Raw genomic sequence first — 15,602 nt, forward strand, 5'->3', positions numbered from 1 at the left:
AACATGTTAGACACAGTGATACAAGTGTCTGTTATTGATGATGATTTAGGCTGTGAATAAAGCCAGAAAGCTTACAGTCTAGGTCCCTAGGTTCCTTTGCTCCCAAATAAAGGAGTGCTCTGCATAGGGATGCTCAGGCATTATGCACACAATTGATAGGCTTTTCAAAAGTTGCTCATAACGACAGCACTTATTCCAGCCAGACACTTACCCATATGCTTAAATTTGAACGTGCTTAAAACCATTCCTATTCAGCAAAGCATACGATTAACTTTAAGCACGTGCTTAAAAGCTTCGTTGCACTAGGTTTAAATAAGTAGACACTGTGAGCAAGGAGAAGGGACATAGAAGCGACCACAGAGCTGGAGCCAGGCAAAGCTAAGTAGAGTCAGGTCTCAGGGGCCTGGAGGAACGGGATGCCAGCCTAACGCAGACTGTCCCCAACAACAACACAGACTCCGTTTTCACACAAATGGCACAATGGTAATGAAATGTTACAATCTGTTAGTTTAATGTTCTGACTTAATATGACCAGCTGCTTTTCAGGCAGCAGTTCCGTACTGTAAACAGTATCACAGGGTCAGGTCTGGAGGACTAATAAACGTGCTTGAAAGAGGATTCAAAATGCGAGCTTTGCTCCTGTTGGTGTGCATCTTCCCCTCACCTCCGCCTGCCCCCTTCTCCCCCTTCCCTCTTGTCTGCTTGTTCATTAATGGTTCATCTCTGATTTCAGAGAAGTGCGTTAGCTGGAATGGGCTTAAACCCTAACTCAGGGTTTACAGCGCTTGCCCTTTGCATCCAAGGAAGACCCCTTTCGGTGTTCAATTATGCTTCAAAGCATGTTTGTGATAATTTTTTTGGCAACATTCCTTCTGGAAAGGTCCAGAAGTGACACCAGGGCTGAGCCGGGACCTGGCAGAGTCCTGGTGAACATCCCAAGGAGTTCAGTGACTTGGTCTGTCCGTCCGTCCTAGGGACACCGCAGGGGCCAGGGACAGGCTGGATGCTCTAATATCAAAAGTTGCTGCAGTGTGTAAGAGGCTCTGTCTTTTACATTTCCTTGCAGGGAACAAAGAAGAGGGACATAAAATCTTTCACTCAGTTGCTGAAGTCTTCATTGGTGCAAAGATAAAGTAGCTGGATAGGAGCTGGAGCCATTTAGCAATTAACTGACATTTTAAAAAACAATTCTTTTGCAACATCCAGGCAACTCTTTTTATTATCTAGTTAATGGCAGCACTTACTGAAGCTAATTTTATGTGTAATAAAACTTCATTACTATCCTTTCTTCGGAGAGAAGGGGTGCAGAGGACAATTGGAATAAGAAACATATGGTTTCTTATTCTTTATCAGTCATATATGTGTATATGACACATCACAGGTATTGAAAACATTCTTCTTTCTTTTTTCCCCTCTTTCTTTCTTTTTCTGGCTGCGTAACTGCTGTACTCTTTCATGTCAGAGATCACCTATCAAATTCTACTCTCCTTTTTTTGTTTCTGATCACAAATCAATGATGAGGACAACGGAAGGTTAAATCCCTTCTAAAAATAGCCCTGATGTTGCTGTTTGCTTATTCAAGGTCTGCCGAGTCTCTCTCAGGCAAAGACTCCAAAGCAGCATGTTCCGAATCAGCAGAACGGGGTGCTTGCTCCCCCCCCCGCTGCGCTCCGGCTCAGGAAAGATGGATTAACTGTCTGCCCTGCTCCAGCCTTCGGAATCTTGCTGGGTACTGTCAGAGTATAAGATGCAAGGAAAATGAAGGGTGAGGGGGGTGCACTGTCACAGCGCAAGGTGACAAGATGACACGGCTTTTAACTCTTTTTCAATCAACAGAGTTCTTCAGCTAGCCCATCTCAATAATTCAGGTGGATCTGGTTTTCTATCAGTCATTGTTATTAGATTGATAATTGCTAGGTTCAGAGAGAAAAAAGTGGACAGACTGATACTTCATATGGTATAGATTTAAAAGCATAAGACTGATTTTTTATAAAGAAGTCACAGATTTGCAGAGTGCACATATTATTTTCTAACACAAAGAAAGGAAGGAGCAACAAACCTGAACCGGCTTTGCATAATAATCTTTAAAGAAAGCATGGGGACTTCCTCAGTGGGAAATTTTCAGTCTGGATCAGCTCACTGCCTAATGTAGGTGCTTTTCACGGCTGTTCTGCCAGCCTCACCTCAGAGTAAACCATGCTGTTTTCTACAGGTGAAGAGCTACAGGCGAATAGCTATAGGTTCATGCTTTAAAAAGTTGTCCACTGACGCTGCTGAGGCCACATCAATTGACACCCACTGAGAATCTGCTTGTATCGCTTCTCTGTAGGCTCAAGCAACAGTAGCCGGACTGTGTGGAAAAGGCACTTATTAAAATACAAACGCTTCGAGCACAAAGAAAGATCATCCAGAAAGTGCTGGCAAAGTATATTTTGTTCTCTCCTTTTCCTATTTGTTCTAGCAGGACAAGCCAAACTCAGCTGTCACTTCAACGCTGCAAACAAAACAAGCTGGTGTAAATTGACAAAACTCCATCTGGGGTTGAAAGTGCTAATTTACACCGAGTGAGGATCTGAGCCGCTGGCCAATTTTACTGGTGTTGCTCAGCTATAACCCAAAGTAGGATTTTTCTCTGTATCTTTCGTTTCTGTTTAAGTTGAAGCAATTTTATGAATATGTTTAACAATGAGCACCCTAGGGACAGCTTGGTAAACCAAGCAAGAGAGAGAAGAAAGAAATTATAGATCTGTTTTTCAGACATTACAGTGTATGCTCAACGCAGCGATTGTGTCTTTATGCATACCATATCCTCACTGTGACAGAGGAATAGACACCTACAGTACCGCAAAAGTCAAAGGCGCTGAATGGAGCAGTGATTTAAAGAAACTTGCGATTTGGACCCAATTGTTTTCCATTCTTTGTAATTACTTTAACTTTCAACATCAGCTTTTCCTGTGAGTAATTCAGTAAGCAAATCAATTTCTCCTTTTCCTAGGAGACATTCTGTCTAGGTTTAACTTTAGGAAAAAAATGCTATGTGACGGGGTATTTCAGATGTGTGTTCTTCGTGTGAAAACAGCTCTATTCATTATTTCAGCTGCAAGTATATTCTGGTTCTATTGCCATCTACCTTTCCATGGACAGGTATATTTACTCTACTATATATGTGGTAGTGATATCCTTCAAAAATACAGGAGGGAACTCAAGAATCTCAGCTTTTCACTGTGATATACAGAACTTTCTCCTAATCATGGGAAGGCTTAAGATATAAAATCTTAAGTAGAAACCATTGGAAAGCAAATGCAAACTATTTTAGGCAGGCGTCGTTACTATCTCAGCGATCTGCACTGGTGGATTCATGACAACTTTGGTATCTGTAGTAATTCTAGTAAAAAGGTGCTGTGTGTCTTTGGAACATCTTTGGGAGACACGCTTTTTTCTGAAAAGCGTGTGGCACATAAAGGCTGCGGGGCAGAACGGCACTGAAGTGTGAAAGCAGCCAGAGGATTGGGTTTCACGCCAAACTCACCCTGCTGTAGTCTCTTAGACCATGTCATAGGACTGGATGTTCCTTCATGCTAATTCCGTGCAGCCTTACAGCATTTGCTTTGCTTTAATCACATGCATATGCATATGTAAACTTGGCCTAGGATGTGCTAAATGCTTTTCTAAATATGGATGAACTTCTGAATTGGAGCCTTATAACAGTCATATTCCCACCTTTGTGAAATGTAAGAAGCAGTGGGAGGTGGTTTTTGCTTTGCAGTATCATAAAACTACAATGTTAAAACTGGCTCCATGCCTATTGTACGGGAAATAATCTGAGAGCCTCGCATTTAAAGAGAAGCGGCTGACCTACTGTGAAATATGAATAATGTCCCACATTTCATACCTTGGTCTGCCCATCAGAAGGTCTTCTCTGAGATTTAAGTATTGTTTTTATATTTCTTCAGTATTTTCAGATGAAAGGTGCTAATGTCCCAAACATCATTATTACCTGAAATTCATTGCATAGTTGGAATAGCTAAAAGACTGATGTTATCTGAGACACACTGAGAAAGGTATTAGATATACTTTACAAAGAATCTTGACATTTATTGAGCTGAAAAGATGATCTAAAAAACATATTTTCAATTTTAAATTAGACTTTTTAATCAAAGTGGTAGATTGCAGCAGCTACACCAAACCTAAATGTGTGACTCAGTTCCTAGTGAGGATGTTCTTTAAACAAATGAGTAAAGTTTCAGGCTAAAAAAATGTCCTTACAATTATATGAACCTTCTATAAGTATAAAATAGAAAGGAAACCTTTTCAGGAATAAGAATTTAAAGTATATTCTTTGCATCAAATGGTGCTGATTTTTTTCTCTTCTTTTTTAGTCCTCTGGTTTTTTGGGCTATTTAGAGCCCCTTTAGTGAGTGTGTTTATGAATTTACTCTTGACTCTTGGTTTTTTGAGTCTCGGAGGGGTCAATAAATGTTTTCTTCTGTATATGTTTTCCAATGAGGCAGAGAAAAGAATCTTACTCAATGATCTCTAGAGAGATCGTGCTATGGCAGAGTTGCTGCAGACACTGATGCATTTGTGCTACATAAGGTCTATTTGTCCCTTCAGCTTCGCTTCCAGCTATGAAAACAGTAGAAGGTTGGAGATCTTGTTCACTCTCCGTGATCCCATACAGTTTTACATCACCATGGTCTGTGCATTACTAGTTTATGAATTCAGGCCTTAAAACCTCATGGGAAGCCTGGGTTGAGGAAGTACAAACTCTCGCCATCCTAAATGTCTACAGGCACAAGCACATGTTTAAGCCTACAGATTGGTTTTGTGACAGGTGTAGCAGCACAAGCAGCAACATAAGCTGTGAACCAATGTTCACCCTCTCCAGTTTTGACCCAATTCAGTGCCCTTGGAAGTCAACAGAAGCCCTGCAGTAAGCTGGTATCGAGAGACAGACAGAAAAAGCCCACAAAAAAGAATGAACTTCACTATTCCAACGATGCGGTCCATAGGCATTACCTATTAGTATATATTCTGTTGGCTAACTATTACATACTTCATGACAGATAAGAGAATTAACTGTTCTACCAGTAGAACACACGGAGATCTCACGCCACCTCGTACACGTACGTTTCCACTGATTTCCAGTGCGGGACTGGATCCTTCATCTGCCTTTCTGCTTCTTCCTGGCAGTGTCATGGTCTTTCGTCTCTCCTCTGTGCTATCAAGCATTTGTTTGCATACACCAAGAAGAAATTATTGAGCTGTTACTCTGGAATGCCAAGGCCAAAGAACATGAACTCGATCGTAAAGTGTATCCTCCTAGTTTATGCAGCTGCGGTGATGATTAATTGGTTAATGCTACTTGGAACATGAAGATATATAGCTATATAAATGCAAGAATCCATTAATTGTTATTATATAAAGTCAAGCAGAGGGCGAGCCAACCAAAACTCTAGTATGTACTTTCAAACATGGAGCAAAACTCACCTGATAAACCCAAATTTTCTATTTGATATTTTTGCTAAATCTATCCAAAGTTTAGCTATGTTGGGAAACTATATAGAACAGTTTTGCAACTGGACCACCGTTTAATAGTGTCTTCAAAATGCTGACTTTAAAAGTGCTATTTTCCTCTGAGCAAAACTTAGCTGATCCAGATATTTCAACATTTATGACCCTAGTAGTCTCTTTCAAAATCATAATTATTAAAACATTAAAGATTTCTATACTATGCTAATAGAGAGAAGGTAAGCTGGCGCTAGGCATCTGCTTCTCGATAATAATTATCACAGTAATTAAGTTTTGCCATAGCTGTTAAAATAAGAATCCAGTTTTGACATTTATAAGAGTGGCATTATGAAAGGCTGAACTCAGAATTATCTCTTTATCATATGACTTAAACAATTACAGATGTTCTATTGATGTATGCTGTGGTCCTCTTCTCAGCACAATAATTATCTTTTAATGAGCCCACATTAATGTAAATTGGATTCATCAGGAAATAAATTTCACAATGAATGTGAGGCACTCTACAGGTAACCTTTCATGAAAGCAAAGCAAATACTAATCTTGATCATTTGTGGGCTAGAGATTTCTTTTCAGGTTTGAGGCAAGTAAAAAAATCCAAGTGGATCACATTGTTTCCTTGCATTCTAGGCGACTTGAAGGTTTCATGGAAATAAATTGAATTTGTCACTTTTGTAAAAATTGCCTTTGGTAAAGGGTGGATAATGATGCACATTTTATTTTGGTTCCTACTTCCATCATGCCCTTATTCACCTCAAAGAGTCATTTGTGCCATGGTACAAGTAGTGGGAGTCTCGGTGCCAAAAGCCGCTATTCTTGGGTTATTCCAGCTATAGTGCTGTAGAAATACCTGCTGCCTTGCTGCTTCTACTCCACTCTGTACCAGTTCTGCCATGTTCTTAAATGTCTTCAGTTCTCTCAAAATCAAGCTTCACTGAATAATAAATACCCTACCTCATATCCATAAAAAAAAGGAAAAGAAAGAACAATTTTAAAAAACCTTAGGGATATATAAAAATATTATATTATGGATATACCACAAGTAATTCTGGTGCTCATAGTCACTTGACAATCAAGGTTAACAAACCTTCATAGGGAAAATCGAAACGTAGGTCCCTGCCTGATGACATTCTTCAATCTGTGTTTTCTGGTTTAATTTCAGTGGAGTTAGAAGATCATCAGTTTGCAAACCAGTCCATTTCAAAGCATTTAAAACTCAGTTTTGAATGATGTCCTGTCACTCTTAGAAAAACTGATATGGCCAACTGGTAAATATCCAAACTAGTTGTTAAAAGCAAAAAAACATTTTTGTGTTCCTAAAGGTGATTCACTATGAAAAGAGTGAGCTGCAGAACAAGGAATGCCCACTGATAGTATCCGTCAATACTCTGGCTTTAGGTTCAACAGCTCCCTAATGCTGACAACCAAATATATAATACGTCAATTTTGGAAGAGGCTAGATAGTTTTTGTTGTAAATCTTCAACCATAATGAGTAACTAAACATGAGCATAGACAAGAAGGTGTGTCAGGTGATTCATGTGGGATGGAATATGATTCTACCCAATTTTCTAAAACTCTTCTGTATTCTTTACCTTAAAAAAAAAAAAAAGCTACTGAAGGAAAAGACACAGTTAAAGGCAAAGCTGGGTTTGTAACAGAATATGAGAGGGAAGCAACTCCCTGAGGATTCGGCCTGGGGTAGAGAGGCCTCCCCTCAGATTATGAAATGCTGAGCGTCCTGATTCTTCCCACCATCACTATTAAAGGAAAGGGAAAGGAAGAAGAGGTCAGCTTGTCAGAGGAAATCCATCTTATCACTAGTTGTGCTCTCTTACATTGTTGGGCTAAGCACGATACACGCAGAGCTAAAACGCAGCCTCTGCCACAAAGAGGTGGCCGCCTAAGGAACTGAGGCTGTGATGCAGAGGCGTGAAGACAACCTGCCCTAATGTGTACGAGTTAGTTCCCAAACTTCAGACATCAATAGCACTGTTGCACCTAATATTTGGCCAGAGTCCTGTGTGGGTTCATGCAGCTTATACTAAAACCCTGCACGTCAACCCAGAAATGTTGAGAGTGCATGTACATGCACACTACTGTCACACCAACGGGCCGTAATGCAGACGTGCTCCTTGTCTAAGTCAGCAGGCAACAGATGGCTAAACCCAAAGAGAACAAAAGGGAAGAAGGAGACGATCCCAGTCGGTGACAGGCGTACCAGTACACTAGATGCATAACTGTCATCAAGCTTTCTGTGGGCCTTAGCTCTGTGCCAGAAGCAAACAAAAGGTCTATGTATTACTTCAGGTCTATTTTGAGGACTAAAATGTGATTTCATAGGTACTCAGGCTCATTTTGGCCTTCTGCAGAGAATGATTTTCTCCCACATTAGAATATTTAAAATAATATTCATTCAATTACGCTGACTACATCAGCTATTTTTCCCCCTGAATAAAATGGCCCACTGAAATTCATCAGGATATATATATATTGAAATGCATGCAAATTGTGTACATACATTTACAGTCTCACAGATATGGCAGAAGTCTCCATTAAAAAAACATTCACTTTCTTACTGCAGCATTTGTCTGCAGATTCTAAATGTCAATATTATCCCCAGTGAGAAGAGAAAGGAGGTTGAAAGGTTGGTAGTTTTAGAAAGCTAATTGCCATCCGTAAATTGGAGTTATGAACATACCGTGCCTTTTGCAGCAGCGAGGCACAGGAACGCTGAGGTTTTAGGTCTAGCTGCAGAACCCAGAATTTACGGAGGCACGCTTTGTATTACCATGATCATCACAGGAAATTAGTTCATGTTAATGAGAAGGTATATCAGTAGATTCAAAGAATATTCTTGAGAATTTATTAATAGTAGATCCTTTGAAATAAAATGGAGAAAGATCCCTGTGTAAAATTGACTTCTACAGATCATTCCCTGTTTTCATCAAGGACTTGGCCAATATCATACGAGTGCCCAGAACTAAAAGACAAGCTTTAAGTGAGGTTTTTTTAAAGATGTCACAAATAAGAAATAACACTCTATTTGAAGCAGCAGTGATCACCAATTTGACTCCATATGGCGTTTTTGTTGCACATCAAAAATGGATGTTAGTCAGAAACTCCCTCGCCCAGCTCCAATGCGAGAAAAAACTGAACACCGCAGTTTCTTTGGCACTAAGACAATAGAGTGGATGGAGCAGTTCAAAGGTTACATGTTAGATTTTCGCTGAATGTTACCCGTGCCTCTGTGGACAAAACCAAGTCACAGAAACGCACTAGTTTTTGTCCAAAATAGATATGCCATTCCCTTTAAATATAGCTCTTTATCAAATCAGTTTCACAAGGATATTTAACTGGAATTAATCTTGGGTCTTGGATACTGTCTAAGATGTCACTCTTGTTTCTTAATTTTGAGTAGACTGCCAATAAATAAGTGATTTTTCCTCCAGCAGGTTACCTCTTGAAGACAGTTTTGTATGGATGAAGGGAGAAGGGATGTGTTGACAGTCACAGATACCAAGACCATATGTTGCCTAATCTCATCTTCAGCACATACTCTGAACCTCATGAAATCTATGTGATATTTAGATGTATCTGCACTACAAAACCCCAGATCCATCAGATCTCTTGCTGTATGTTCCTGCTCCATATGTATACCCATTTTGCTAGGTGTCCTGCAATATCAGATCCCATGGGGTCAGTACTTCTGACACAGTTTGCCTAGTGGTTTCAGTGGATTTGCTGAGGTTTTCCTAACTCTCCCTGAGATCAGAGTTTTGATTTATCTTCTGCAATGTTATGCGAAACAATTCTAACAAGTTCTACCTTGTCTTACCAAAGTCATTTGGCATTCAGACAAGAATCTGAGCTGAAAAGATGCTGAATTGAAAGCACTACTAATGCAAGATCTCTGGTGTAAAAGATCTCTTTTGTTTTCTTCTTGAAATAAGATTTATTTTGTCACTGTGTGTCTGTGCACGCCTGCCTGCCTGTCTCCCATCCTCGCTCGGAACTTGTTTTAACCCACCGGCCAATTTCGGCAGCCTTTGGCAGACTGGCAGAATATCCAAAAATACTGGAGCTCTCAGGCTGCAGATAGACAATGAGACAGAAAAGGATGATTTTATTACTGCCCTGAGGAAAAGAACCCTCTTTTTAAGTATCAAAGGACGCATACGGGACTAATCAGTTGGAGGCAAAGGTTTTAAATTTTGTCTCCTGATAATACAATACCTATCACAACAAACTGCCGGTTCCTGACTGGGGCTGCAAAACACTACTCTAAATATTAATATCAACATGTCCCTCTTTGTCTAAAGAGTAGGAATAGCCTTTCTATAATTACAGAGGGATCACTGCTACAAGTGCAGCCCAGACACCAAATCTGTCTTTTGCCTCTACTGAGATTACAAGTGTGACAAGTGTGATTTGGAAAAACACACCATGATGTTACAATTTCATGCTCAGTTTGCCATGCTTACAATCAGGGAACGGGAAAAAAAGCCTTCAACTGGTAAATGGAGTAAATTTGCTATGGAAATCACTGAGAGAAGATAAATATAGAGTCCTACAATGTCATTTTTACAGTCAATTTTCTCTCTGTAACTCAAGTTTATATCAAAAGAAGGGAAATTACATAAATATTTCATCTGGACTGTAAGTACTAAACTAGGTGCTCTAGAGATGATTTATATAATGTAGATAGGCTGTCAGTGGCAAATAGGAGAATTACAGTAATGTTGAAGCAGAATCCTCCCTAATTCATGTACAGTAGTAAGTGAGAGCTTATGCAACTTTTAAGTAAACATCTTTTACAGATATTTAAAACAGTTTCAGCCAAGCAGCGTCTTGAAGTGATATAATAGTTTTTCCCCTCATACAGAGACTTTCTTTTGAGAAAACCTGGGGTGCTTTAGTATTAAATCTTACATGATGCATTTTCATCTCCATCATTCGGGTGAGGATACCGAAGCACAATGTAGTAAACAACCTGCCACTGGTCCCACACCAGGTCCATGGTCTGAACTGGCCGTGGGAGTGAAGGGAGGTTTCTCCCAGTCGTGAGAGTTGGTCATTTGTTCCAACTACCAGAGACATTCCCTTGCAAAACAAGGTACTGTGTGTGCATGCCTCAGGATTTGTCCCCCAAACACACAGCAGAGGAGAGGTCAGCCCCTCAGTGCATCTGTCGTCAAAGAAAAGTTATGTTTGCGTCCTTGTTGGGCTTCTGAATTAGAAGCAGAGGTAAAAGATGGACTTACTCCCAAATTATAGCTCTGTTGGAGCAATAGGAATGAAAAACTCTTTGAAGATCCTTACAAGCTACATTCTGTTTGGTGAAGACACCAGCAGATGCAAATCCATTAAAGCAAATGCCTCCTGTCCCTGCAAAGGGACATTCATGCGTTAGGCTGTGAGGAGGGAAGGGAGAGCAGACAAAGCCCACCTCCAGGTGATCTCAGCGGGAGTTAAGCTCTTGCTCGTGCGCTGTGGATCAGGGCCCTAGGGCTGCCCACCCATCCCATTCCTCAAGGCAGCCAGGAAATGGAAACACAGCCGGGAAGCGGAAACACAGCCGGCCTTTCCCAGGGACGCACTGGTCTGGGGCGCTGGGGCCATGCCGATGGCAGAGGTGAGGTGAGTGTTTTCCTGGATACTTTTCCTTACAGCTGTTAATTCAGCTAGTGAAAATCACATCAGCTGCTCAGCCACACAGTCTGCCTTCTGCAGACAGGACTGCAATGTATTCAATCCTTATTCAGCAGGAAAAGTAAGGAGTTCTGTTACCTGCAGCCACAGAAGGAGCAGCAGAAAAAGCCCTTCCTACAGCTTATGACTCACTAAGTCGTGTTCTTCTACATTCTTAAGTAACATCTAAAACATCTTTCCTCTATTAGCTGAAATTGCAGTAGTGGCAGGTGGACAATAAATAATACATTATACAACTGTACTTCAAAGGCCTGAATAGTGCAAGTGCAGTATCTTTCCTAGATTCAGTTTATTTAATGCTTTCCATAAAAAGGATGTGTGATATTTATTTATTTATTTTTCAACCGAGTGCTCTGACTGTGTGTTGCTCCAGTTTTCATTCTACTGCTTGATGACCTCGCTGCTCCAGTGAGTGCAAAGGCCATGTGAGAAATAAAATGGATAGAAATACAGTTATTAATCAGCACAGCTTACTGAAAATGAGCACGCTGTACAGGGCCAAGCCCCAATGAAAGGAAAAAAGTCATGACATTTCTAGGAATGCCACTGGGACCTGTGTGGCAAACCTCTGAATAATGAGATAAGAAGGTAAAATGAATGTGGTTTGGGTGGCCTGAGGGTTAAAAAAACATAAAACCCTGTCTGAGAGGGGAAACTTCCACAGGACTTAACTGTGCATTCATGTTTTAAAGGGGTTCTCACAAAACTCCTCTGTTTCCATTCCGTTTTGTCTTCTACTCAGATCTTTCTCAAGTAACACGCCAGGAGCATGCCATGTGCCAGACGGAAGGATAGAAGGCAAAGCCCCAAAGCCTCACAAATGGAGATGCAGGGGGGAGGCAAAGGCCGGCTCAAAGCGAACCACCAAAAAGGGACATACCAGGGACATCAAAGCACTGTGCACTTCCATCACCGAGCGGGCTGGCAAAGACTTACGCTTCCCAGAGCAGCGGACTGGCTTAGATGAGTTGAATCCTCACTAGGGGCTGCGCTTTACGTTACAAACTAGCCCATGAAGTGAAATAATCCAGTGACAGGACATTTAACTCATAAGCAAATAACTTCGGCTATGACCGCCCAGTGCATGACTCTAATTTTAGAACCACGCCATGCCTTGAGCAAGACATGCAATTGTTATTGCCATCAGGTGCACATCAGTGCAGTAATTGTTTCTTCAACATCAGTCCCAAGGTGCAATATGTAACCGATGTTGGAACACGGCCCTTGCATCGCCTGCTGTGAGAGAACATTCTGAAACAACCGGCTGCAATTATAGATGAATAACAATTTCAAATTAACAGCCAACTGACTTTACAAATCTCATCCCTACAAGACCATCACATATTCAAAAGCTCTTGGAGGTTTATATATATATACACACACACATTCAAAAATTGATTCCAATATTTAAACAAGTTAATCAGTTTTCAACTTTAACGCACAGTAAATTTTCTTTACTGTAGCAACTGTACACTGTGATGGAGATTAAATTAACAATGTTGTAGCAAAGCTTAGACCACAGTTTATAATAGATTTATAAGTACTGTATGGACATGTTTGTCTTTTCTTTTATTTCCTCATAAGCGATGCCATTATGGCTGCCATAATTCTTATTTACTCGACTCCTAGGCTGCTGGCAATAGCACAAAAATAGATTTTGAGAATTTATGTCATACATGCATCATGCGAAGGCAACAAAAGAGCACAGGTAAGATTTATTTAGGTTTAGAGCCGGCGTTTCATATTAATTTTCATGCTAACCCTGTCTCCCCAAAGAGAAAAGTCAGCCGCCTCACTTCCCAACAGCCTGAGGACCTGCAGTTCCCACCAAGCCGAACAGGAACCACACTGTAACTGTCTATCCAACTTTGGGCTTAATCTTGATTCAGAAATTGGAAGGCAGCACAAATAAATTCCCACAGGAACACTGTTCTGTTCCCAGTATATTCACTCCCAAAACTGAGAAGCTCATTTTTAGTTCAAAATGTACTGCCTGTGACAAGAGATCTCCTTTCAGCTTCACATAGAGGCGTTCGTCTAACAGCACCCAGAGAAACCAGCACTGGTTCTGAGCGGGGATGAACTGGTACACTGCTAAAGTCATGGGAACCGCACCAGGGTGGGATCTGGACACCAGAACTGAAAGAACAACATTTCAAGTGCCATTTCACAAGAATAACATCACAGGGTGTTGTTCTACTCGTGAAGAAGCCTTGCAAGGATGGAATTTAATTACAACCTCTTTCCAAGGGTGTCTGTTTTCACAGGCAACGTCTGTTTTCACACTTGGTAGGTGCAAAAATGTGCACTCACAACACACTACTGAGTAGCGCTGGTAACATGCATCAGTGGTGCACGGAGGCCCTCTGTAGAGGTCAACAGAATGTCTCTGGTCGTCTGTGCAAGGTACCTATAGGGTGCGAACCCCAAACCATCATTCTACCCACTTCTCCTTTCGTGCGCAACTTTGTTGAGTGACAAAGCAGGAAATATTCATTACCTTCATATTCTGAAATGTTTGCTCTAAAAGGACTTTCCTTCCACCTATTATAAATGTTCATAAATCCAGAGTGAAATATTCAATAAAAAAGGGAAGATTTGCAGTTATAGAGAAGAGCTCAAATAAAGTTCATGGTTTCTAAGTAATGCAGCTTTCAATTACCATACCCTTTTTAAACTGTGAAAGATGTAATGTTAATCAAACATGTAATTTGCAAGTGTTTTTCTTTAGTAAATGTCATGTACAAGTAGATATTTAGGATGTAATGCACAAAGTAATTGCAGTTGGATAACTTTCCATGGTAATATTTATTTACATTAGAGCAGACACAAGTATTCCTGAAAAAGGAAATGAATATTGTGCATAAAATTCTAACCCCACTGAAGTCAATTCCAAAACTCCCATTGCCTTCCAGGACTAGGATTGCACCCTTAATTTAATGCAGTATGCTAACTAACCCTTCTCCTTCTTCTTATTAAATAAGAGTTAAAAATTGGGTTAGCATAATGAAGCTCTATAGATGAAATGTTGAGACTCTCTCCAAGGCAAAAAATACTAACTGTTAGTGATGAAAAGTGCCTGAAAACCAGCTGAGTGGTGAACTCAGACATGAGTTTTGAAGGCAGAGTTTTCATTCCAGGCTCCAGCTTGGTGACTACAGGTGCATCATGCCACCTTTCAGGGTCCGAATGTACAAATTCCCAGGATCAGGTTTTCATGGGAGCTTATTCTTCTTCTCTTCAGGCACCTACATCAGGATTAGAGCACCCAGAAACTTCTGTCGGGTCACCCCAGCCCAGATATCTACATCGTTGTCACCAGTCAGTCCTGACCTTGCTGGGATATCCCTCCCACTGCTACTAGGTATAAATAATAATGAATTGGTTTATAAGGCTAATAGCCAAATTCAATTTTACAAAAAATTACATCACTACTTTTAATAAAAGTGTTCTTTACATACACCAGCTAGAAACTAACTGCTTTGTCTAACGTGCAAGGGTCAACAGGAGAGTATTTCAAGCTGAAATGCTGACTGACAGCGATGCTTACGAAGAGAATTGGGGAACTGTCAACAAAATGAGGAATTGGATGCACCCAGTACGAAAACAATCTTTACATTCATGGGAGGAGGTTTCATAATGGGACATCCTGCACTGTGAACTGCAGCTTCTCAAACCGCCCATAGAGGTCAAGTCTGTGGCTGAGTTAATAGTTAAAAAGTATCTGTGGAGTCCTAAATAGGGGCTTTCATCAGAAAACAAATGTTCTTTCAGAAATTCTTTGCCAATGGCACATTTCAAACTTCTGCAACATCCTCTTTGGAAGACTAAAGGCTCTGTTCTGCTTTCTGCCGTTATATACACATATTCCCCAGCATCACCACCTTTGCCCTTCCCATATATTTTCCTCAAAGACATGTGCAGTTTATTAGCTACAGAGCAGTCCGTAAATAAGAGCATCCAAGATGGACAATTGAATCCTGGGCGTGGGGGCCAAGGTTCACTTGAGTGCCAGTCCCACATACCAAGGAACAAGGGTTCCTCTTCTGGTGCGCAGTGCATATGGCAGAATGATGTAGACTCCATCTTGACCACGTATCTCAAATTGTATTCGGCAAGTAGGAGCAGCTCCGATACTGCGCACACGATGTGGCTGGCTTCCATGTTACATGATTCATGCTGATATTTTCATATAAATAAACTGAACATCACTCAACTTACCACAAGCTACAGAATCCATGGCAAGGCAACATTCACAGTGAACCCATCAGCCAGCAATTTGCCTCCACTTGTTTACGTTTACAAAGCATTTCCCACTGTTTCCTTTGCCTGGAAAATTGGTTATTTTATGAAAGAAAGCTAT

At 40.7% G+C, this 15,602-nt stretch overlaps 1 protein-coding gene across 5 annotated transcripts in view; it reads right to left on the reverse strand.

Moving 5' to 3' along the window:
• Positions 1 to 15,602, reverse strand: part of MEGF11 (multiple EGF like domains 11) — a 283,185-nt gene that overhangs the window by 145,948 nt on the left and 121,635 nt on the right. The window lies entirely within an intron of this gene.

This window comes from Grus americana, chromosome 10 (genome assembly GCF_028858705.1).
Source record: "Grus americana isolate bGruAme1 chromosome 10, bGruAme1.mat, whole genome shotgun sequence".
Taxonomy (NCBI): Eukaryota; Metazoa; Chordata; class Aves; order Gruiformes; family Gruidae; genus Grus; species Grus americana.